Source organism: Dermochelys coriacea, chromosome 19 (assembly GCF_009764565.3).
Source record: "Dermochelys coriacea isolate rDerCor1 chromosome 19, rDerCor1.pri.v4, whole genome shotgun sequence".
NCBI lineage: Eukaryota > Metazoa > Chordata > Testudines > Dermochelyidae > Dermochelys > Dermochelys coriacea.
Genome location: NC_050086.2, coordinates 11,082,166 through 11,104,355, shown reverse-complemented (window position 1 = coordinate 11,104,355; position 22,190 = coordinate 11,082,166). Strand labels below are relative to the sequence as shown.

At 57.8% G+C, this 22,190-nt stretch overlaps 1 protein-coding gene across 6 annotated transcripts in view; it reads left to right on the top strand.

Annotated features, from left to right (window-relative positions):
• Positions 1–22,190, top strand: part of AHDC1 (AT-hook DNA binding motif containing 1) — a 114,434-nt gene that overhangs the window by 5,935 nt on the left and 86,309 nt on the right. The window contains exon 1 of one of the 6 annotated variants that reach the window (XM_043506113.1): positions 10,984–11,120. The exons of the other annotated variants lie outside the window; for them this stretch is intronic. The gene's annotated coding sequence lies outside the window, so the exon portion shown is untranslated. Of the gene's footprint in view, positions 1–10,983; positions 11,121–22,190 lie in introns of those variants that run through there. 6 annotated transcript variants of the gene reach the window in all.

Genomic DNA, 22,190 nt, shown 5'->3' with positions numbered 1-22,190 from the left:
TATGTGAAGTTGGTGTGTCCCCCTCTATCCGGGAGTGAGCTGCTAGAGAGAAGAGTTGCCTCAATCCAAGGGATGGGTGAGGCAATAGCATCCTGAGAGACCCCAAGCTCTTCCCCCAAAAGCTCTGACAGCAGTGGTTCTGTTCCCAGTGCTGGGAGTGGGATCTAGTGGTTAAAGGAAGTGGCTGATAGTGGCCCGTAGTCTGCAACCTCCGCTTGGCTGGTCAGCATCCCTGCCATGGGAGAGGGTAAGGACAGGTTTGTGGGACAAAAGTGAACCTGGCTCTGAGCTGCAAGGTGCTGGAGAGGGCTGCCTGGTACCCAGGCCAGGGGGGTCTGTTAGGGCGGAGCTGTTCTGCCAGCCCAGGTGGGGAGCAGCAGCCGTGTGAGGTGGTGGAATGTGACTTGCAAGCCAGGCGGAGGCTGGGTTCAAAGTGCAGAGATGCCAGTGAGAAATGGCAGCAGCCGTTGGGCCCTCCAGAGGGGGCGGAGAGATCCCAACCCCCTCCAGGGAGGGGGCGAAAGGGATGCAGCAGGCCATGCTGGCTGGGGAGCAGGAGACTTGGTCATGTGCATGGGAGACTCAGATTTTCCTATATATGGCAAGTCAGGGTGGGCACAGAAGAGGCCACAATGTGGATTGTGGGGGGATGGCCCCATCAGAGGCAAGTGCTTAGAGATGTGGGGATGATGGGTTGGGAGAGGAAGGTGAGCTGAGACCTGGGTGAGGAGGGGACGTGTGTGCAAAGGCAGGAATAAAGACACTTTTTAGGGACTGAGAGACTCCCTCAGGCAGACCCCTGGGTGGAGAAGTGGGGAGAGACACATTGACGTCTGGCAGACACGACCAGGGAGGGCAAGCGACCATTCAACATATGTGTGCGTGGAGACATGGGGAACACCGATGCATCCTCAAATGACAAGATATGGGGAGACTGGGGAAAATTGACCATGGTACCGGTCTTCCGAAAGGAGGACGCCGTGATCCTGTTGTTTGTTGGCCAAGAACTTCTCTCTTCCCACATTAAATAAAGGGGCGTGCTTAAGAGAAAAATGTCAAAGGTCCCAACCCTCTAAAGGCTTGTGCTGGCACTTAACGTCCATGGGTCTACCCAAGCGAAGCCTGGATGTTAGTCTGGGCAAGATCAGGGTCTAAATATCTAGAGGTTAATGGAACCTTGGCGCAATAAAGATCAAATCTTGCTGTGCTGTAAATCCAGGTGGCTCTTTGGAAGTGGCTGAAGCTATGCTGATTGACACCAGCTGGCCCCCAGGAATGTACCCAGCATAAAATGTGATGGCTTTGCTTGGGATGGGATGATACAAGGGACGCTCTTAGGGGAGTGTGGTGGATGAGCTGAAATGCATCTGGATTTTAGTCAAGCCTTTGATAGGGTCTCACAAAATCTTAGGGGGAAAGTTAAATAGTCTTGGCCTGGAGTGAGCACCTGTGGGGAGTGAAAATTGGCTGAAGGATTGTGGTCAGGCAGGGATGATAAAAGTCAGTGCCTGGCCTAGTGTTAGGGGCCTAGCAGAGGCTACTTTAGAACCAGTCTTAATGGTTCAGAAGACACTAAACTGCGAGGAGCTGGGAACGCCAAGACAGAAAGAAAATAACCCCACGGGCTTTGGAGAGACCCGAAAATAACGAACAAAGATTTGGGTTTGGTGGAGGACATTCAAGTTGGATGGGACTTTGCTGCCAGAATGAGAAGCTGTATTTAGGGAAAGTTATCTTCTTCTGATTTTGTTCCTTGTTTTCCAGCGTGGCTAGTAGAAACCCATGGGAAAACGAGCCGAACCAGATCTTGGATGAGAGGGGAGGAATGTGGGAAGGAGTAATGGCCAGGAGAAACCGAAATGTGACAGTGGGCAGCAGGTTGAACAGGGAGCGGTTTGCCTACTTGCAGTGCCGTTGTGATAACAAAGAAAGCCAGGGCAGCCTTGGGCCTGTGTGCTCTGAGACCTGGAACAGGGGAAGCTAGTGTCCTCCTTCCTCCCAGCACCACCCACCCCCTGCTTTGTGTGATGAGAGGCTGGGCTGTATTGACCGTCGGGGCCTGTTGGAAGGACCAGCAGGGGAGGCTGACTGGGATCTTGGGGAGGGTTTTATTTGTGCTGCGATTTGGAGGGGTTTCCCTTGGGGAGCCCTTCTCTTACTTACCAATCCACCAGCCCGTTGGTGCCTTTGTAACACTTCCTGCAGCTCCTGGCGTTTTGGGTGCTTTTTAGAAGTGGCAGTAAATCTATAGGTCGTTGGATTGTCCCAGCACCAGTGCCGTGGGAATGCTGTGCTCGGCTCTGGGCATTTCGTAACCAAGGGAGACCCGGAGACATTTGGAGAGGGTCGAGCGAAGAGCAGCAAAACAGATCCAGGCCTGCAGAGGCCAGCTGACACGGGGCTAAATAAGTATAGGTTGGCAAAGGGCTGGAGCGAATGGGGGCATATGCCAAGGCTGCAGGGAGATTGGTTTGCACGGGACTGGGAGAGGAAGGGAGGCAGAGGGAAACTTCGGTTGTTGTCAGGAGAGGAAGCTGCCTGGCAGTGGGAGCTCTGGGAGCGTGGCCTAGCGTCTCAGTCAGCGTGTCGCAGGCTCTGAGCCCGCTTTGGCAGGGAATGGGGAGCTGGACACTGTTTTTAGGTGCTTCTATGGCCCCTCTTACTATAATCCCTAAGTGCCTCCAGTCTTCCGTGTATTTGTCCTCACATGCCCCGGGAGGTCAGGCAGTGCTGTTACCCCATTGTGCAGAAGGGGAACTGAGGCACCGATGATAAAGTGTCTGGGGTGGGGGAGGTCGATGGCAAAGCAGGGAATTAATGCAGGGCTCCCAAGTTCCAGGCCCATGGCCTAATCCCTAGGCCTTGCTTCCTTGCACCGATAGGGGTTGCTACCCAGAGGTCTCTTCCAATTCTGATTGCTCGGGGTCCATACGTGTCGTGCGTACTGGAGTGGGAGGGGAGACCCCAGGGATTTCTCCATGGCAAGGGAGGCCCCCGGTTCTGCAGCTGGTGGAGGGGTGTTGGGCGCATACTGCAGCATGACCCTGGCCTGCTCTGGCCCAGCATGAGCTTTCCCCAAAGCATCCTTGGTCAGCGTCTTGGACCATGTCCGCCCATAACCAGGTCTTAGCTGGTTTCTCTGCAAACCCGCCCCTCGCCCCGTGCCAGCTTCCCCAGCAGCCCCCGCTCACATGGCATGTTCTCCCAGGTATCCCCAACATGTGCACCCAGTCTGCTGGCTTCCACCACCAACAACAGGGTGTTAACAGGATGTTGTGGTTTCTCTCCCCCCGACCCACCCCCCAGCACTGCCATCCCTGAAAAGCTGCATCCTGGGAGGGCCGGGGGTGAGCATGATGAGAGCTCCGGGCCGGGGGGGGTACCCGGTTCAGGATGGGGGGACCCCCCTGTGTGGGAGACCCTGGGGTGTGCAAACAAGGGAAGCAGTCAGGATGGGGGTGGGCCTGCCATGCCCAGGGGAGCTGGTGGGGAAGAGAAAGGCAGGATGGCCACAAGGAAGCACCCATATCCGCCCCACTTCTCCTGGGGGCTGGGGTGAACCCCTCTGGGGAGGGCTGGGGGGAAGAGGGCTGGGCTGACTCTTGACCAAAGAGGGATGCCGAGCATCCAGGTGAGATGTGGTGCCAGGACCTTGCGCGGCGGGCAGGGGTCTGCAAGTGCAGAGCAGGGAGTGCCGCTGGAGCTGGCGTGGGTATAAAGGGTGCTGTGCAGGAGGGGCAAAATGGAGGGGCCGAGTTCTGTGTGACCCCCCTCCCCCCGATGTGCTAGTGAAGGCGGAGGCCCAGCCCAGCTGCTCATGTTGGCTATTGATGCATCCCAGCTGTCTGCTGGCTCCTGGGCGCAGCTGGGCAGCTCTGAGGTGCTGGGTAGTGGGTGTGGAAAGCAAGAAGAGGACAGGGCAAGGAAAGAGACCGGGGGGGGGGCTCTGCTGTTTGGCTGCCAGGCGGGCGTGTGTGCGGGGTCCAGATGGGGCCAGCTCCCCGTGAGCCAAGCTGCCATCTCGCCCCTGGGCTCGGGGTGGGGGCAGAATGGAGGAGGGTATGGGGTGCAGTGCCCGGGTTGGTTCCTTGCCTGGTGAAGGCCTGGCTAGCCCAGAGCTGTCGCCTGGCTGATCAAAGGTGAATTCCTGAGCCAAAGCCCCAGGAGCTCTAATCCTCAGGCTGCAGCCTCCTGCTTTCCTGTCTCCCTCCCCCACCCCTCCAAATAAGCCAAGAAGCCCGGGTGGAGGTGCCTTCCTCACCCCCCCCCACCACCATCTAGGGGGCTCCTCACCCCAGGCAGTGTCCGTGTCAGCAGTTTGTAAGGAGATGAAAACAATCCACAAAACTTGTTTTGGGGCCTGGCATTCTCCTTCCTTCCCTCCACACCCCCTACACCCGCCCTGTTTTCTCCCTCCCCCTTCCCACCTCTGCTTCTCTCAGATGCTTCAAAGGCAGGGATGCCCTGAAGGCAGCAGAAGCACCTAGCAAGCACACACTAAATATTTGAACATGGATGGGCAGGCTGAAATTTTGCCTGTGTCCCTCCCTGACCGCTCCTCTCCCCCCCATGACCCCTTCTTCTCCCAGGATGATGGGGCAGGAGGGACAGACATAAGAACGGCCTTACTGGGTCAGACCAAAAGTCCATCTAGCCCAGTATCCTGTCTTCCAACAGTGGCCAATGCCAGGTGCCCCAGGGGGAATGAACAGAACAGGGAATTGTCAAGTGATCCATCCCCTGTCGCCCATTCCCAGCTTCTGGCAAACAGAGGCTAGGGACACCATCCCTGCCCATCCTGGCTAATAGCCACTGATGGACCTAGCCTCTGTGAATTTATCTAGTTCTTTTTTGAACCCTGTTATAGTCTTGGCCTTCACAACATACTCTGGCAAGGAGTTCCACAGGTTGACTGTGTGTTGTGTGAAATTTCTTCCCCTCTCTACCCCCCTGGCCATCCCCATGTTCAGGAGAGGGGCTGTGGAGGTATTTGCTCTCTGCCAGGCAGGGCATAACAAAAAACACCAACCTGCACCCCCTCCGGCAAATGGCAGTCCTCTTTGTAGTGTGGGATCTCGGCTGCCTACAGAGAGCCCAGAAAATCAGCGGGCGTCTCTTCGACACAAAGCACTCTAACTGCAGCCCCTGGCACACAGACGCATGCTCTAGGAGCCGCAGTACCTACCTATGAGCTAGCAACCCAGTGCATGCTAGTATCCCATCGCTGACACCATCATGCCCCCAGCACACACTCACCCAACACACATTTACACTCCCCCAAGCCAAGAGGCACTGTCCCCTATCACATATATGTGCACCCCCGAAATGTTCTGATACACACACATCCCCCCCCACCACAGACCTGCAGCTCCTCACCAGACACAGGCAAACATCTGCTTTCAGAGCCGTCTCCCGCCCCCCCCCCCCCGGCTTTCCCCTCCCCCAGGCTGAGAAGCACCCTCCAGCCCAGCCCCAAACCCTGCAGGGGCTCCTGACTCCCCTCCCCTCCCCAGCATTCCATGGGAGTGAAACACAAGTGCTGGCAGGGGCCGTCTCTCTCTCTGGCCTGCTCTCTGATTCCTGAACAAAGCCTCCCCTAGTTCTCCTGGGAGCCAGGGCTGAAACAGGAGAGGCAGCTTCTGCTGCCGCTGGCCTGGAATGGCTAATGATTGTTCCTCAGTCCCACCTCGGCTTTGCACTGAGAGAGCCAGAGCCCGGGGTGGGGGCTGGTGCTGGGGGCATGGGGAGGAGAGGAAGGGGCTGCAGGGGTCTGTAGCTCATCCAGGCTGGTCTGGGTCGTTCTAGTTGGACCCTGCGGGGGTTTACCAGCACACTCCCCTCCACACCCCCACCCTCCAGACCTTCCCCAGGGGGCATGCGGTGGTGAAGGGAGTTCTTGCCTCTGCTCTGGGGGGTTCCCTGTGCTGTCATAGGGCTACGGTGACTGCCCAGCTGCAATCCTTCTCTGGGGACCTTTGGGAGAGGAAGTTGAGATGCAACAACTGGAGAGTAAATGCTGGGCCAGTTCTGCTCTCTCTGCCCTCGGGTGGATTGCAGATCAGCAAATCCGGATTCCTTCCAGTGTGGCCGAGAACAGAACCTGATCACTGCTGTCCCTGCACCTCAGCAAAATGCCAGGCCTCCAGTGGTGCGCCCAGCATTACAGGAATCTTTTGGAGAAGCCTTAGAAATAAGTCACCCTGTTGGATCTGGGGTGGAGGGGAAGTCACGCTCATGGATTGTACTAAATTCTGGAGTCCCCAGCAGGTCCCCTTCACTTACCTAACACTGATCATCTGGGGAGCTCACAGCACTTTGCACAAGCCTCACAACTGCCGCATTGCAAGGTGGGTCAGTACCATTATCCCCGTTCTAGAGATGGGGAAACTGAGATCCAGAGAGGGGCTGTGACTTGACCAAAGCCATGCTAGAAGGGGCTTTGTCAGAGCCAAGATTAGAATCCAGGAATACCTGGCTCCTAGTCCTGTGTGCATGCCATGCCTTGCTCAGTGCCATGACGTTGGTATTCAGGTGGGCACATGTGAGCCTGTTCACTCTCTAGGTATGTACAGGAGGCCAGATGCAGCCCCGGTACAAGGGGCTCTGGGTTATTGACTTCCGTGGAGTCACAGGTCTGAATTTGGCTGCAGGGTGCCACTCGGAGGCAATTCTCCGACACCAGGCTTGCTTCCCGAAGTCCAACTCCTTCCAGCAGAACGAGGCTTCCCCTCCCCATCCGCCTCTGGTGAAGCAAACCCCTGTCGGAGCGCAGTCCCCGACAGTGAAGGTTATTTTAATGGATGCATTACTTTAAACGAACCCTTCGCCATCTGTTCCACCCCCTAATTACGAATGCAAAAAAAGCCCATCTCACAGCCAGTGGAGGAGAAAGTAAAGATATAAGTGATTTAAATGCATGTAGCTGCAGCTCTGCAAGCAGCTGGGATGGGCTGACTTCCACTCCTTCTTTTCGTCTCCTAGGCAAGTGGGGCAAGTCTTCAAGTCTTTAAACCACGATTTGAGGACTTCAATAGCTCAGACATAGATGAGGTTTTTCGTAGGAGTGGGTGGGTGAGATTCTGTGGCCTGCACTGTGCAGGAGGTCGGACTAGATGATCAGAATGGTCCCTTCTGACCTTACTATCTATGAATCTATAAGTGGCAGGGGGCAGGCCCTCTCGTGCCCCAGACTGAGGGTATTTCTTGTTGCAATGAGAGGGGTGGCTTTGCTGGAGAGCAGGCTCTGGCTCTCAGGAGGGGGCAGCAAGGGGGCACCATGTTCCCCTCCCCTGCAGGTCAGCTTTGCCCCAGGACTAAATTTCTCAGCTCCTAGGATTCTGAGCCTTCAAAGTGCAAGGAAATGTTTTCTGCCTTCTTTTGCTCCAGTGCATTGTGGGAATGCCAGCGGGGTGGGGGGAGTGTGCGAGAGAAGGAGAGACACACACAGCTGCATGCCGTTTCAGACAAACCCTGGTTCTAATCAGCTCTAAGCCGTGCCACCATTGATACATTCAAGGCAGCTATCCGGTCAGGATGTTGCTTATTAGACGTTTATGTCGCGGTCGTGCCTCGAGGCCAGGCAGGTTGGGACCCAGGGCGCTAGGCACTGTACAAAGATCTGGTAAATGATGGTGCCTGCCCCATAGAGCTTAGGGGTTGAGACTATGTGACTTGCCCAAGGTCACAGGGGAAATCGGTGGTGGAGCAGGGACTTGAATCCAGGTCTCCTGAGTCATAGGTTAGTGCGCTAACCACTAGCCCATCCAGCCTACTAGTAGCCCCATGCTATTATGGCTTATATGGCACCACATGTGCACAATGGTGCCTCACAGGCCAATGGCAGAGACGAGACTCTCAGTCCAGGGAGCTTCCAATCTAAGCTAGAGGAAAGGTTCAGTTAAACAACTGATCACCCCAGGAAGAGAAACGAGGCTTGACTAGGGGGCTAAGAGGGTTCAAGTCCACAAAGAGCAATGTGAGAGGTAATGTCTCGGAGAGAGCGTCAGAGGTTCCCAGGGCAGCCGGTCATACGCTGTGGCCTGGTTTTGCATATTTTGTGTCCGTCAAGGTTTCTCCCACCCTGATCGTGCAAGATTGCCCGGCGCCCTCCGCTCCCACACTTGGCACCGTTGGCCCCAGGTTTTTGTAACTTTAACAGGAAAACTAATGTGAATGCCCATGTCTGATGGGTGGCTATTGAAAGGGTTGGCAGGGGGGCTTTGTCACCGCCACCTCCCTGAAAGAGCAGCTGCACGGCTCTTCATTGCCTTGCTACAAGATTCGGAGGGGGAGCTGCTGGAGTTACACATGAGGTTATGGGACAGCGAGAACAGAGAGTGCCAAGAGACCCATTCTGCACCCTGGGGGTAGGGGTATGTGCGTTAGACTGCGCTGGTGGGGCAGAGACCACACAGCTGCAGAGTCGTTGCCAGGGTGTTCTTTGGGGGACCAAATTCTGCACTCGTTCACACCAGTGTAAATCAGTTGTTTTCAGAGCAGTTACTCTGGATTTACACCGAGAGCAGAAGCTGGCTGGTAGTTTCCAATGTCATCGTTGCAACTGGTTCTGTTGTATATTACACATGTGGTGGGGAAAGACTATTAAAAACTGTAGGGCAAGATTTTCTAAAGTGCCTAGTGATTTTGGGGGTCCAACTTGGGCACCTTAAAGGTGCCTGATTCTCAGAGGCGGGGTTGCTCGGTGCTTTCTGAAAATCAGGCCTCTGTAAGGTGGCATCAGAATCACTTTGACAAGGGATCTGAGCAAAACTCCTTGCGGTTCTTCTCCGTCTCGCCAAGCAGGAGAGCCTGAATCAAATGTAATGGGACCATTTCTGCAAGGGTAACTTTATTTTATCCTCCTGTGGGCTGCCTGTTAGAGCCGCCCCTGCTCCATTTAACTCCATCAGTTTGACCAGCCAGGTCAGCCGATATGCCTGAAAATCCAGTGCTACACAGAAGGTTGGGCTTTGTTTCTCCTAAGTGGTGCTGCAGGTGTGTGTGCATTTGTGGAGCTTATGCGCTCAGAGAGGTTCTCTGGCCCTCAACAATGCCCAGCTCTCGTGACATTTTCTATTTTTTCTTAAAGCCCCAGCTCCTGGAGTCATGTGATTACAGGAGACTCTTGGCTTCCATTTAAAAGGAAAAAAAGTGTGTTTTTTCTCTCCCTCCCCCCATATGGTTGCAGAGAAGCTGGAAAACACAATCCCTAAAGGGTTAAATACCAGAAAGCAAATAAAAGGCCCCAAATGTGTATTTTAAAAATCTCATTATTTTTAAGCCAATCTCATGCTTGTGGGGGTCCTGACTTGAAATTTTTGATCACTTGTGGGCGATGATTTTGTCTTCTGTGCGTGCGGAGGGCCATGTTTCTCTCTCTGAACACGCACACGTGCTCTTGCTGACCAAACTGGCAGCTCCCTGACGCTGGTGTGGTGCCCTCGGGTTGCTAGAGACCACCAAGGGATGAATTCTGCCAGCCCCTGCTGCACTGTGTGTATTATCCCCCTCTTACAGACTGGGAGCTGAGGCAGAGAGGGCAGAAGTGACTTGCCACAGCTCACGCGGAGAGACTGGGGCAGAGAAGGGCATTGGACGCAGGTCACCAAACTCTTAGCCCTGTGCCTGACTCCACCAGATCCAGCCTTCCTCCCTGGGAAAGGCCAGGGGAGCCCAGGGTGGGTTTACGTAGGGAGAATGTCATGTCACGTTTCAGAATAGCAGCCGGGTTAGTCTGTATTTGCAAAAAGAAAAAGAGTACGTGGGGCACCTTAGAGACTAACAAACAGGCTCCGTAAGGAGAATGTCACAGGCTCTGCAGCCAACTCGCTCCTCCTGCCCTAGGGAGGGGAGGCAGGGGGGTGAGGGGCTGCTCCCACCCTTTTTGCTGTTGGATCTGTCTGCCAGTGAGTTCAGGCCCACCCCGTTCTACCCGCCCACCCCCAGTCTTGTCTGTGTTCCTGGGTGCTCCAGTCTGGCCCTGTTCAGCTGCAGCAGATGTGCCAGCGCCTCAGGAAGAGGGAATTAAGTTGGGCTGGAGGAATTTTAAAGCTTGCTGCGGCCCTAAGGGTCTTAGACACCCCTGTGGAGACGGGCAGCCATGCAGAATTAATCCTGGTGGCAGCCCAGCTCGGCTTCAGCCAGTGCAGATCTTCGGGAGAACAAGAGGGGAGCGGGGCGGGGCGGGGCGGGGCGGCTCTCGCTGGGGCTGTGGACATTAATAATCAAAAAAAATCCAGGCTCTAAGCCGGCCTCGAAGGTGGGGCTGCGGGGGGAGGAGAAGGAAATCTGCCAGGGCGTAAGGAAACCTTGTCGGAGATCGCAAAGGGACCCCCGCTGCTCCAGCAAACAGCAGGCGGGGACTGGGGGGGGTTCTGCTCTCATGGCCCTGGCTTTGCACGGGTGTGCCCGGGGGGGGGGGGGGTGTCTCCACCAGGGAAAGCGCAAACCCCCCCCCCCGCACCTGTCCCCGGGGTGGGAAACCTCGCAGCCCTTCCCGGGCTGGCTTAGGGGGCCGGGGGTGCCTGTGGGGGGAGACGGGAAAGCCTGCCCCCCCCCCCGCTGGAGCTCGGTGACCCGCGCCACGTGACCGGGAAGAGCCCCCCCCCCATGAAGGATGATCTCATGGAGCGGCCGGCCCCGGATCGTGTGGCTGGCGGAAGCCCGGGGCTGCGGGCGGGGGAGAGGTGCCGGATCGTCCTTCCCCGCTCCCGAAGGTGGGGCCCCTCCCGAGCGGGGCAGAGCCTGGGGAACGCCCCCCCTAGCCGCCCTGCCACGGGGTGGGGCGGGGGGGCAAGACTTCCGCAGACCAATGGGAACATTCCCCAGCCCCCCCCCTCCCCCCACGTGCAGCCCCCCGGCATTGGGGCTGGGGCGCTCTCGAGTGCTCTGCAGCTGTTGTCTGGCCCTCTGCGCCCGGGTGCCATAAACGATGCAGCCCCGCGGCGCCGGGGCAGAGAGCGGGGCGGACGCTCGGATCGAAGGAGCCTTCAGCGCCGAGCGAGCGGGGCTTGGGCAAGTCGAAGCGTTGCGATCGCTGAAGGGAGCCGGGCTTCAGCGGGCCGCCGCGTTCCCCGGCCCTCTGCTCCGCCGCCCGGGAACGGCCGCGGGGGCCCCGCTGGGTAGGTCTGCGCCAGCTGCCCGGGGAGCCGCGGAAGGGAGCCAGGCCTCAGGAGAGCCGCCTCCCTGTGTTTTGGGAGGCGGTGATCGGGCCTCCCGGCCACGCCGGGGCGAGGGGAGGCCGCTGCTGCCCCGTGAAAGCGAGGGAGGGGCCCTTGGCCAAAGACGCTGAATGGCAGAGCTGCGGGTGGGAGCCAGGCTCCAGAGTAGCGGCCGTGTTGGGCTGTATTCGCAAAAAGAAAAGGAGGACTTGTGGCACCTTGGGGACCAACAAACGCGCTTGAGCATAAGCTTTCGTGAGCTACAGCTCGCTTCATCCGATGCATGCAGTGGAAAATGCAGGGGGTAGGAGCTGACGTCCCAGTCGTGGGTCCTGACGTGCAGAATCCAGGTGTCTTGACTCCCAGCCCTCTCCTAGAGCCGGGAAGAGAACCCGGGAGTCCGGACATTGAGCTCCGTGCTCTCGCCACTAGACCCCGCTCCCTGCCCAAGGGGAAGGAGGTGTGCGTTTTCCCAGTGTAAAGATGTTTGTGCGAGCGAGCGAGCCGCAAGGAGCCCACCGATCAGACTGTTCTGGGTGCACCCCGCAGAGTCTCCAGTGTGACACCCACACACCATGGGGGGCCATTGCGCCCACCCCGTGTGGCTTAGTCGCCCCAATGGTGCAGCATGGCTTGCAAGGTTACCGTAGCAACCTGCCGTTGCTAAACTAACCTGAGTAAACATTAACGAGGCAGCCGAGAGCCCCCATGGGTTGGGGTTGGAGGTTGGGGATGCTCAGCAGGGGGTGGCAGAGGGAGCCACTGGTGGGGGGAGGCAGAGTGGGCAGTGGGTGGCACTCAGCCTTTGTGTAGGTCACTGGGGGGCAGCTAGGTGCTTGTACCCTGCAGGGATTAGGGCAGGGGGGTCCCAAGCCTGCCCGATGTCCATGGTTCTGCTTGTCTTCCCTACGCCCATCTCCCCTCATCCTGTCACCAGCAGCTTGTGGCGCAGCCAGCAGGAAAGCCAGGCTCCCAGGGAGGAGCTAGCGACTGACTAGAAAACAGGCTTGTGGAAGTATTGTCTCTTCAATTTAATTTCCGGCTGCGGTTGGAAAGATGCATAGGGAGGAGCGTGATCTATGGGCCAGAGCAAGGGGCTGGGAGTCAGGACTCCTGGGTTCTCGCCCAGGCTCTGCACGGGAATGTGGGCCAATGGTTAGAGCAGGCGTCGCTGGGAGTCAGGATTCCTGGGATCTTTTCCAGACGCTGGGCGTGGGTGTGATCAAAGTGCGGGAATAGGAGCTGTGGCTCCTGGCTGCTGTTCCCAGCCCTGGGGGGAGAATTTACAGCAAGGGACTCGGAGCCAGGACTCCTGGGTTCTATTCAGGTTCTTCTGCTGCCTGGCTGGGTGACCCTGGGCATATCACTTCCCCTCTTTGTGACTCGGTTTCTTCTATAAAAGGGGGGTGAAACCTTTGTGGCTCAAAAATCTCTTTCTGCTCCATTACTCTAGCTGGCCTGTTTGCTGTATGTTGAGTTAAAAGGCCTTAGCCCAATGGGCAAGTGGTTCCATGGGGTTCCTTGCTGTGGAAGGTTCCCTCCCAGCTAACAGAAAGCCATGTGGCTACCTGTGTGAAGCCGGTGAATAGAAGATGGTGCGTCAGCAAGAAGGCCAATGTCCCAGTCCAGCTCCCTCAGGAGCAGCCGGGGCGCTGGGAGTTCCCGGAGAGCTCTACGCAGCTAGGGCCTCCGGCGTTTACCTTGGGAAGGAACAGAAAGAGCCAGGCTCTTGTCCTGGGGGTGGGGATCGTGCGCGGAGCCAGGAAGTTGCAGAGGGCGGGGATTTTTTTTTCCAGCTCCGGGCTGCCTGTGGGGGCTGTTGGTCTTGTTTGATGGGGGGGAAGGCGGCTTTGGGGGCAACGTGCGGATGTGTGGTGCTTCGAAGGGAGTGGGCTGCAGTGGGCAGGCTAGAGGGGAAGGCCCTCAAGCTGATGCATAGCGGCTGAGTCCTGCCCGGATATTAACACTCTTGTCAAAGCGCTTCAAAGAACTGAGCCTCCCAGCCCCCTGGGCACGTAGCCACCGTGTCTCCACTTTACAAATGGGAAAACTGAGGCACGGGGCATTTAACTGACTTGGCCACGGTTACACAGGGAGTCAGTGGCACAGAAAGATTAGAACGCTGCTTCCCGGATCCCCGTTGTGGGCCTGGACCACAAAACTGGCCTGTGTTGCATAGGATGTAAGTCCAGGACAGAGTCTGGTCTCCATGTGACATGGGTCTGGCCCCAAGTGCTATCAGCTGCAGTCAGCGTCTGAAGTCAGTGATGCAATTGACAGCAGTGGCATGACTGAAATCAGAGTCTGACTCTGGGCTCCCGGCCCCTCAGCTATCAGTGAGGCACTGCCCTGGGTGCAGGTGCATTTCTGCTACAGGGACAGACCAGGATTCTTACCTTTCCTTCTCTATGGGTCGGGGATGAGTCACAGTGGTCAGGGGCCAAGTTCCCTGCCCTTCAGCCTGGGAACTCCCCTGCAGCCTGGGCTCCAGGAAGTGAAGATGTTCCCTGTGGCCTCAAGCACACCTGTATTTTCTCGAGATGTGTGGATGGCCGCAGCCCCTGCCCTGCCCCCTCGGGCATAGCGGGGGGGATGGGCTGGGAAAGGGGAGAGTAGGTGGGAATGCTGAACTTGCAGGAGCTGCTTTGGGGGAGACCCCCTTGTGGGGGGGGACCCAGGGCTGGAAGGATGGCTCCGTGCATAAGCTGCAGCCATTCCCCTACCCCTGTTAGGCTGGGCCCATGTGTGCAGCTGCTGAGGTCACACCTGCGCCCCCCTGCATCTCATAGCAGGGCTCTTGCTCTCTGCTCCCCTGGGGTGTCCGCCCCATGTCCCCTACTGTGTCCCCCCCGTGTGGGAGGCTAAGCAGCACTTCATCCCTGTGCCCCACTGACTCGGAGACAGCTGGCGGCGGGCAGGGGCCACTGGCAGCTGTGGGTGGTGGCCTGGCTCATGGCACAGGGCCGAGGTGCAGGGAGCGTTCCGGGGGCGTGTGCGTGCATTTGTGGTGAGGCTAGGGCGTTTCTCGGCAGCCGCCGCCTCGCCTCGCCTCCCCCACCTCCCTGCAGTTGCCACAATGAATCAGTTGCCCGGGTCCCTCCCTTTCCTGGTGGCTTCCCTCTTGTTTTGTGGGGTATGGTGACCCCCGTAGAGCCGAGCACCAGGATTTGCTTGTTTCTCTGGCTGTTTCTCTCCCCTGGCCATGCTGGTCACTGCACCGCCCGGTGAAATTGGCGATGATTGGCTCGTGGCAGTCTGGCAACAGTCATGGAGAAGGCCCCGTGCCCCCTTATTTGTGTCTCAGGGCTTCAGGACAGTGACGGAGCTCATTAGAGTCGGGAGGTGTAGGTGCCCTAGGTACCTTGCTCATCCCAAAGGGCTGTTAATGAGCGGCCGTTAACGAGCAGCTCGGCACTGCACTGCTCACTCCTGAGTCTGAGTGCGGGAAGGGGCTTGATTTGAAAGCAGGACTCGCAGGACTGTGTCTGAAATTGCAGAACTGCCTTTCGATGGGAGGTGGGAGCAGCATAGCTGTGGCTGAGTTGGACAGGAAGGGGTTAATGACAGGGCAGTGGTGGCTGGGGACAGACTTCTCTCTTGCCCTGGGTTTCAAAGGTCCCCCTGGTATTTATTTCTTTGGTTTGGGCCTGACATTTATTTCTTTTTTTCAGTGTGGAGGCTTTGAGGTTCTTTTCTTTGCTACCTGCTACCCGCTGAGTATTTGTGCAACAAAGATTTGCTTGTGATTGCACAGCTGCCTTTGTGCAAAAGTGCTTCTGCGGAGGATCCGGGTGTTGCACGGCTGCCATTGTGCCTCAGTGATGGAGGGGACATGTTGCATAGCTGCCCCTGGGCCATAGTGCTTCGGTATTGCAGGCGCGTGGTCGCATGGTCTTTGTGTCATGGCACCCCCCACCCCCTTGTGCGCTGCTGTTCCTTTCTGTGCATCAGCCCCCTTGGCGTGGCTGCCCCTCCGCTGACTCTGTGGCAGTGCCCTCCCCCTTCCGCCAACCGCTGCGATTGCTGTCGTCCTGGGAGGTTGCTATGGTCCTAGTGGTTAAATGCTGATTGCACTTGCAGGCCTTCTGGCCCAGTTGTCTAACAGCCTGAAACCTGCAGGAAGATTGAGTGGAGACTCCCTGCCAGCAGCTCGCCTGCAGCCTGCTGATTTCCTCTCTCACATACACTCTGCACTCACACCTGATTAGGCTCAGGAGCCTCTTTCCTTTTGCCTGCATCACTGCAAAATAAATCCGCCTCCTCTTTTCCCTCCTTCCCCTGGGCCAAACTGTCGGCCCTACAGGCGCCTCCCTCTGCAGCTACTGGCTGGGTCTGGCATGCCACGGCCGGGGAGGTGTGTGCAGCCTGGCATGGGGAAAGGATCTGAGTTCTAATGCTAACTCTGCCACTGACTCCCCATGTGTCCTTGTGCAAGTGATGTCCCTTCTCAGTGCCTCGGTTTCCCCAAGTGCTCTTTTCCCCATTTTTACAGATGGGAAACTGAGGCACAGAGGAACCAAGTGACATGCCCACAATCCCCCAGGGAGCCTGTGGCAGAGCTGGGCTTCAGCCTGATCCCGAACATCTACACTGCAATTAGACAGGCCCGTAGTCCGAGTCAGCTGCCGTGGGCCAGCCACAGCTGTCGATTACAGTGTAGACACGCCCACAGCGTACTCAGCACCCACAGCTCCAGCTGAAGCCGATGGGAGCTGCAGGTGCTCAGTGCTTCTGCCAACCAGGCCCTGGGCATCTCAGGTTGAACGTCTGAAAATGCGAGCTCACAAAATTAGGGGCTATTTCTGAAAAATTTTGGCTGTAAGCTCCGTGCCTCGGTTTCCCCATCTGTGGAAGGGGAATGAGTAACCCCTTCTGGGTCAGGGGGGATAATGGCTTCATTAGTGTTCGGGGAAGGCAGCTGAATGCTATTTTGGCGCTCGCTGGCAGCGGGCGGACGTGTGGTGAGGTGAGGATGGACACATGAAATGGGCTCACTCCCTGCCCCACTCGGCTCCCCACACCCAGCTCCATCTGCACTCTGCATGTAAAACCTGGCCATAGCACTCTGGTCCATGTGAGCCCGACTGCCTGTCTACGGCCCACTGGGGCCGAGAGGCAAGGAGGGTTCGAGTTAAGGGGATAGTTGCTAATATCCCTTCCCCTGCCTGCACGCTTCCTTTCTCCGTCTCCCCTTCCAGCTGTCTCTCTCCCATCAGGTGCCGTCCAGCATTGAAGCTCTGGCTTGAGCCGAAGGATATTTCACTCTTTCCCCCCTGCCGCCCTGCTGGTGACTTCAGCCTCTTCTTGCATGGTCTCTGTGGATGAGGCCCATGTTAGGACAACCATGTGCCCTGGTCTAAGTAGAGCCCCTGGTGTGGGTGGGTCTCCCTCGTGCTTTCGTCCTCTCTGCCCGGTCGGCTATTGGAAGCGGGCCATGTAGCCGGGCTGTCCTGAACCCCACCCCACTCTGGCAGTGGTGTGGCCCACCCTTGAGCCCATCATCCAGGTCCCACATCACATGCACGTGGCCCCAGCGCTGGCTTCTAGGGGCCTCCCGAGGTCCGGCCCAGGTGAAATTGGCACATTGGCAGCCGAGCTAGCAGGTGCGGGAGACTGAAGGGCAGCGAGGTCAGCTGAGCTTGCGTGGCAGGGGAGTGGGGGTGAGAATTTGGTGCTCATGGAAGTAAAGGACTCCCTGGGGGACCAGGGGAAGGAGCAGTGCAAGCGTTCTTTGTGTTAGCCAGCCTCACCCCCTGCTATGCCAGTCCCGGGCCTCTTGCTGCCCACGTTGCCAGCTGCACTGGGCTTGTAATCTGAGCAAGAGCCCACTGGTTGGTAGCTGGAGACTTCCTGGCTCGCTTGCTTTAGAGCGGAGCAGTCTGTGTGCCTCATAGGGGGCAGCCGGGAACCCCCCACATCTTCCAGGTGGCATGAGGCACAGTCCAGCCCTCTTGTGGCGCTCTTCAGGGGCGGTTTGGTTGGCTGCCAGGGCATGCATGGCTGGCATCTGTGAGAAGTGGGGGTGAGTTTAGCAGAGTGGGGCGAGGGTTGGGGGGCACTTAGCTGGCAAGAGCAGGCAGCGGGGATGGGGGAGAGAAGGAGTCATAAGAGGGAATTCTGCCCTGGCCCCATCCTGCTCGGTCTGGATTTGGAGCTTATTCTAGCAGCCACTTCCTGGCCAGGGGGGAAAGGAGCGTGGAGGGGCAGGGAGCTGAGGAAGGGGCGTGTTACCTGTGGCGGGGGTGGGGAGCTGGAAGAATGGGGCCATTGCTCCGTTAATGAGCTTTGGGTTATGTATGCAGCTCGTGCTTTATTCCTGTCCCTGGATGGCCATATCCTCCCCTTCAATCCAGCCAGGGTTGTCTTCCGGCCAGGGCAGGTGGTGAGGTCAAGGTCGCAGCTGGACTCTGGGGCTGGGGCCCATCTCTGGGTGGCGGAAACCTTCTGCTCGGTGTGTATGTGTGTGCGTGCGTCCATGCGTGCGCTGGGAGAGGGACCCTGGTGTCCGGGTGCCAGAGAAGGATCTGTCAGCTGAGGCTGAGTGTGGAATGGCTGCTGGGTTGGCACCCGCCATCATAGCACGTCTGGGGCCTACCTAGCCCTGGGGAAGCAGGTGTCCATGCCTTTGGCTCCTCTGGCCTGCGTCCCCTATGGGGGTGTCTCTCGCACACCCCTGCCCCAGGGGGGCCAGCCCTTCGCTAGAGGAGGGGGTGCCCGTCGGCACCGCTCCCCCCACAGTGAGGAGACAGGCTGCACAGCCCAGCCCAGCCGGCAGGCTGCCACCAGCAGCAATCAGCTGGGCCTCTCCCCTGCCACCTGCTACTCTGTCTCTGACTCACAGCTTGCATCCGGGCCTCCCCCGGCTCGCAGGGCTGTGTGGTCCTGGGGAAGGGGGTGGGATTCTGCCTCGGCTGGCACCGACTGGCCCCATCGCTTCCTGGCCGAGGGGAGTTACCCGCCTCCGGGTGGTTCCAGTCCGAGGCTAGGGTGGATCCTGGGGAGGTGGGGCAGTTCTTGGCCCTTGCCAGCCATTGGATGCGAGTCCCTGGGCCTGCAGCGAGCTCGCAGCCTTGGTGCTGGGCGAGGGTTTGGTCGGTGGTTCGGGGGTCACCATCAGAACCAGTAACAGGTCCTCTGTGTGCAGATAGACAGACATGGAGGAGGCTGTCAGCGGGGAGCTCTGGCCTGCGGGGAGCCTCAGGCAGCCAAGTGGGTTGTGAGCGAGGGCTGCAGGCGCTGGCCAGTGTGGGGCAAAGGGAACAACCGCAGCAGAACAAACCCCCTGCTCTGGGCCTCTCGTGGCCGTAGACGTTTGCTCTAGGGGGAGTCAGGACACCGGGGTTCGATCCCCAGCCCTGCCCCACGTGTGTTCAGTGACATGCCCAGTCACACGATACTCTGCGTTTCCACGTGCCCCAGACACCAGCCTCCATCCTGTCCGCTCAAGCCAATGGCCACTCCCGTCAGCTCAGGGGCAGCAGGGATGGGTATTCCAGTCCTCATGGCCCCCGTAAGGCAGGGGCTGGCGTCCCCATGTTGTGGCTGGGGAGGCAGCCGGAGAGGGGAGATAACATGTCCGCGGTGACGCAGTGAATTGGTGTCTGGACTGGGATCAGAGCCGGCGCCTCATGATGTGGGCTGGGAGGTCCTCACTCATGACTGGCGGAGGCAGTTATGAAATGCACAGTTAATGGCCATGATCCTGCAATGTGGGCTGCTACTTCGAATCCCCGTGTCTTGGTGCAGTCCCAGTGACATCTGTGTACGTGCTAGCTCTGCTATGCTCTGTGCGGTCTCATCCTGCAGCCCCGGCCGTGACCGCCTGCCCTTTCCTTCTCCGGCAGACCCCTGACCCCCTGTCTGTGAGGCATGGGGCTGTAACGTTGTTTAGCTCGCCCTCGGAGCTGCTGTAGTGAATGGAGGGCGGATGGATCCTGAGCTAACTGGGCAGGGCGTTTGGACAGAAGGGGGTTTCTCCTCCTGTGAGCATCCTAGAGGAATGGCGGGGATGGGCTGTGGGTTGTTCCCAGCCAGCCCCTGCTGGTGTATCGGGGTTCCAGGACTCCTCGCCTGCTCTCCCCACAGATGTATCAGGGTGATTTCCCCCTGGCTGGGCTGTGGGGCAGAGCTCCCTGCACATCATTAGTGAGTCAGGAGCACCGAGGGGAGAGGAACCCAGTGGAGCTGGACTTCACCCCGGGAGGGCTGATGGGCGCGAGGGGGAGGAAGGGCTGCAGACCTCGCTTCTGCTGCAGGCGGCTCATGCTTGGCTGCAGATCGAATGGCCCCAGGTGTTGCAGGGAATGCGGGCAGCTCTCTGGGAAGCTGAAGGGGGCTGGGTGGGGGCTGGGCTGGAGGATTTAGCCTCATAAATCAGAGGTTCGTTCCCCCTCTCCCTACATTTCATCTCTCGCCAAACCTGCTTTTCCTGCAGGCCTTGTGCAGGACCCGTGTCCCTGATCATCCCCAGAGTGCACAGACTGTAACAGTGCAGCCCCACTCCCGTGCAGCTGGGGGTGGGGTATCTTGGGGGGGATCTCCAAAAAATGTATTGTCCTCTAGAATATTTCCCCCTCTGCCCCTTGCCTCCCCTGCTGCCTCACCCTTCTCTCTACCCCTCCCCCTCCCATGCCCCCCCACCTCTTCCCGCCCCATCTCTTCCTCACTCCCCAGCCTGCCAGTGGGCTCTAAGCTGACCTGGATTCTGCAGCCCAGGGCACATATGTGAGATCGGCCCTGCACAGCCCGTAAACCTCAGCCTACCCAGGCCTGGTTGCACCGGGGGCATTAGACCGTTGATGCCAAGTGGGGAGACTTCTTCTAAGTGGTGTTTTGATTCTCTGGTATCCCGGTTAAGGGGCCAGGGGCTTATAGTGTCTGCCCTTTGGAACAAGGACTGTGTTCCAGCGCCTACCACAGCGGGGGCCTCACCCAGGCCAGGGGCTCGTAGGCGCTATCACAGTGTGACTAATAACCAGGGGACAAGGGGGGGGGGTTGTCCCCAAGGTCTCCTTTGGGTGAAAACAGGATGGTGGTCACTTAGTAGCTCAGCTACTCCTCCTGCAGAGTCCCCCAGCTGAAGTTCAAATCCACTGTGACACCGCGACCATCTCCGCGGCGGCTAATTGTGGTGTCCCCAGCCGAGGATTATGGTTTAAAGTGGGGAATAAGCAGCGGGTGCAGATGAGCTCCTAAGCAACAAAGCTCCTGTTTTCATGCAAGCGACTTTTATTATTAATATAATTAAAAGCCAATGGGAGGGAAAACGTGCCTCTGCTGAGCGTTCCCTGCAGGGTTGGCTGGGCAGGGATAGTGCCGCAAAGTTTTCCACCTGTCAGTGGGTGTGTAAGATCCAACCTGCATTTTAGGGCACCCCACCAGTTGAGGAGCAGAACCCAGGAGTCCTGACTCCCTGTCCTCTATTCTGACCATTCGACCATGCTCCACCGCGTTCCCTCCCCATCCGGGAATAGAAGCCGGGAGTCCTATCTCTACACACTTGCCCTTTCCTTCCCAGCTCCATCTGACACATGCTTATCCAGCACCTTCCATTGGAGGGTCTCAAAATGCTTCACAAACATCATAGAATCATAGAAGATTAGTGTTGGAAGAGACCTTAGGAGGTCATCTAGTCCAGCCCCCTGCTCAAAGCAAGACCAACCCCAACTAAATCATCCCAGCCAAGGCTTTGTCAAGCTGGGCCTTAAAAACTTCTAAGGATGGAGATTCTACACCTCCCTAGATAACACATTCCAGTGCTTCACCACCCTCCTAGTGAAATAGTGTTTCCTAATATACAACCTAGACCTCCCCCACTGCAACTTGAGACCATTGCTTCTTGTTCTGTCATTTGCCACCACTCAGAACAGCCGAGCTCCATCCTCTTTGGAAACCCCCTTCGGGTACTTGAAGGCTGCTATCAAATCCCCCCTCACTCTTCTCTTCTGCAGACTAAATAACCCCAGATCAATAAACATCCCTGGGTCAGGTCCCTCCCTGTCCTCTCTGAGATGGGTTTTGTGGTGCTGTCCACATTTCACAAGAGGGGGAGCTGAGACATGAAGAGGGGAAAGTGACTTGCTCACGGTTACACAGTGAGTCTGTGGCAGGAGGAGAAGCCAGGAGCCTTGACTCGCAGCCCCTCCCTGCTCTAACCACTTCTGTCTCCCAGCTTTCCTCCCAAGGCCACGAAGAGAACCCAGGAGTCCTGGCTGCCAGCCCCCTGTTCTAACCACAAGACACACTTCCCCCCCAGTACTGTAATGCAAGCAGGTCTGTCTCTGGGGTAATCTGTGTGCTGAGCTAATCTAAACTCAGCCCCTATGAAAGGGGCTTTGTATACTCAGGGTAGAAGCAGGCCTGGCTCCTCCCTGGACCGTCTCTCAGTCCTGTCCTGCTTCCCCAGGCTACGCCTTTGCATCAAGGCCACCATTTATTGCTTCCTGCTCGGGAAGGTGACACAGTCAGCAGCTGTGGTTTTGCTCAGATCTGTCTGGCCACGTTTCCACAGCTGAGTGATAAGCGCAAGCTCCTTGCGAGAGCCTGAGCCACCAGGCCCAGCGCAGGCCGGCCTCTGAAGATGATTCTCTTTCAGAGCCACGGGCCTCAGGTTTGCCCTGTTCTCTGCACTAGACAGGTGAAAATGGAGCTCGGAGCATCGAAACCGCAGCATGCCTGGCATGTTCTCTTTAAACAGAACTGAAGTGGGTTTAGGGCTGGGTGGAAGCGGCCCTGGAGGCTGGAATGATCCACAAAGCATCAAAAGGGGAGCAATTTGCAATGCCTACCAGCCCATGCTGGATGTGAACCGGCCATCTAGAGGTGAAAGGCTCCATGTTTCATTGTCAATCCCCTAGAGCTGAGCCAACCACCCCCATCCCGCATGTGGCCCGCTCTAGCTCAGGTGGCCTCCCAGGGTGACTATGAGGCTGTTACGGCTGGCCACCTGTGGGGCCCTTTGCTGCACTCAGGAACTGCCCTCCTGTAGCCCACGGAGCAGGTCTCCCCCATGATCTGAACCGTGATCCGCCT